The sequence below is a fragment of the Theropithecus gelada genome, chromosome 14, assembly GCF_003255815.1.
Source record: "Theropithecus gelada isolate Dixy chromosome 14, Tgel_1.0, whole genome shotgun sequence".
In the NCBI taxonomy this organism is placed as follows: Eukaryota; Metazoa; Chordata; class Mammalia; order Primates; family Cercopithecidae; genus Theropithecus; species Theropithecus gelada.
The window spans coordinates 75,157,771-75,160,415 of record NC_037682.1 but is presented as its reverse complement, the minus strand read 5'-3'; the positions used below and the strand labels follow the sequence as shown (position 1 = coordinate 75,160,415).

The following is a 2,645-nucleotide window of genomic DNA, read 5'->3' as shown; positions in this document are numbered from 1 at the left end:
AATCCTGAACTGAGGATTCAGGAAAGAATGAAAATTATGAAACCAATCTGAAAGGCATTGTAGAAGCCAAATCAAAAGAACTTGATGACACAATAAATGTCGGGTAAAGAGAGAGAGAAATTACTCAGGCAGATGAATGGCTTAAAAAGAAAGGGAATACATGGTAGGGAATTTGCTCTGTGACATTACTAAACACCTACTAAGTAAGGGTTCATGTTAGTTATATATACATTTATGTATATGAAAATCAAATGAGTGAAAATAAACACATTGCATTATCCGATTTCACAGCATCTTTATTAGGGAAATATTATAATCTATTTAAGTATGAAAAAATTAGAAAAGTAACATGTGCACAATAAAAAACTATTAGATTTCTCCAAAACATTCATATCAGAATTCAAAGTCAGACATCTCTGATAGGATAACCAATGATTTTTATTTATTTTATTTTATTTTAGAGGCAGGGTCTCACTATGTTGCCCAGGCTGGTCTTAAATTCCTAGGCTCAAGTGATTCTCTCACCTCAGCCTCCTAAAGTGCTGAGATTATAGGTATAAGCCACCACACCTGGCCACCAATGCTCTTTATACTAGTTCAAATTACCTAGATTTAAAGAAGACATTCGGGGAGAACAATTATATTACATCATGCAGGGAAGCAAAATGCCCACAACACTTGCACCAGGAATTATTCCCTGAGCTATCAGATCATCAGTTTAATTTAAATATGACAATTCTCAGAGGAATCCATTATAACTCACAGCAGTCTCCAATTCTGAATTGACCAGGGCTACCCTCTTTATAGAAAAATCACTCTTCTCCCCTTGTCATTTTTCTGCAACTCATTTGGGAAAACATGTCAAATTGTATTAAGACTCTTGATACTGTAAATTTAGTCCTATTCAAATGTTTCATTAAAATGCCTCATCAAGAAGATAATATTTTCATTAAATATATTGACTGTTAAATAGGATGAGGATTTTGAACACATGATTAACATAACTATTAATACTTTGGAAGAGTAGTGGACTGTTGTCCATTTTTAAAAAGGTTGATTATTTGGAAATGGATGTTACAGTTGTGTCTGTAAAAGCAGACTTTGTATCATTGCCTATCTTGGATAAATCATATATTTCTATCTCACTTGTAACATTGATCGACATTTATCAACTTCCTTCCATATGTGTTATTACTTTTATTCTCAGACTTTTCAGTGGACAAATACTTTTGTAATGGTAACCAGCTAGTGTTTGCTGAGCCTAGCAAGGTAATTGATTACATAGTTGTTTAGTATATTGTTTCCAAAGCTAGTCACACCTTGATATAATAAATTCCTAAAAAGACAGTTTGTTTTTAGTTTGGGCCTGGTGGCTCATGCCTGTAATCCTATTTGGGAAGCTGAGATGGGAAGATCGCTTGAGCTCAGGAGTTCTGTGCTGCAGAAGGCCACAATCCCACCACTGCACTTCAGCGGGAACAGAGCGAGACCTTGTCTCTAATAATAAAAATAAATAAATAAATAAACAATAACCAAAATGAAAGTATGAATTGATACCATCATTGCTCGGCTGCTTTCTGGCAGACTGGAGTTGAAGGCTATGAGTCAGTCATTATGGCAGATGAAGAAATTAATGAAGACTATCCAGTAGAAATTCATGAATATGTGTCAATGCTTGAGAATTACATCGTTGCTGTGGATGATACGCTAAAGACTATGATGTCTGTTTCTTGAAATGAGTTGTTGCAGAAGTTGGACCCACTTAAGCAAGTGAAAGTGAATTTAGTTTCTACATACACATTAAATTTAAAGTTTTGGCTTTATTTGCCAACTCAAGGAATTAATACTGAGAAACAGCTAGTAAAGCAGGAAGGAATTGGAAATAATCAGAATATATATGAACACAGTCAAGGAAATAACAGAAAAAGGCTGGCAGGCTGGACAGACGTATGTCTTCAAGATTTGTAAAAAATGTCCTCTGGGAACTGAAACCTAAAAATGCATCATAAAACTGTAGGGACAAAACTCTCCAGTTACTTAATAAGTTAGCAAAAGCTGGGTACAGTGGCTCCTACCTGTAATCCCAGCATTTTGGGAGGCTGTGATCCCAGCACTTTGGGATTGCTTTAGCCCAGGAGTTTCAGACCAGCCTGGTTAACATGATGAGACTCTGTCTCTACAAAAATTAGCTGGGCGTGGTAGTGCATGCCTGTAATTCCAGCTACTTGGGAGGCTGAGGCACAACGGTTGCTTGAACCTGGAGGTTGCAGTGAGTAGAGACTGTGCCACTACATTCCAGCCTAGGTAACAGAGTGAGACCCTGTCTCAAAAAAAAAAAAAAAAAAGTTGTCAATAGAGGCCTAGCACAGTGGCTCACACCTGTAATCCCAGTCTTTGGGAGGCTGAGACAGGAGAATCGCTTGAGCCCAGGAGTTCAAAACTAGCCTGGACAACATAAGGAGACCCTGTCTCTACAAAAAATGGAAAAAATTAGCCGGGCATAATGGCACGTGCCTGTAGTCCCAGCTGCTGGAGAGGCTGAGGCAGGAGGATCAGTTGAGCCTGGGAAATCAAGGCTGCAGTGAGCTTTGATGGTGCCATTGCACTGTAGCCTGGGAAACAGAGTGAGACCCTGTCTCAAAAGA

The 2,645-nt window shown here is 38.0% G+C and overlaps 1 pseudogene; it reads left to right on the top strand.

Annotated features, from left to right (window-relative positions):
- Positions 1–1,614: 1,614 nt before the first annotated feature.
- LOC112607148 lies at positions 1,615–2,009 on the top strand (annotated as a pseudogene).
- Positions 2,010–2,645: the final 636 nt, after the last annotated feature.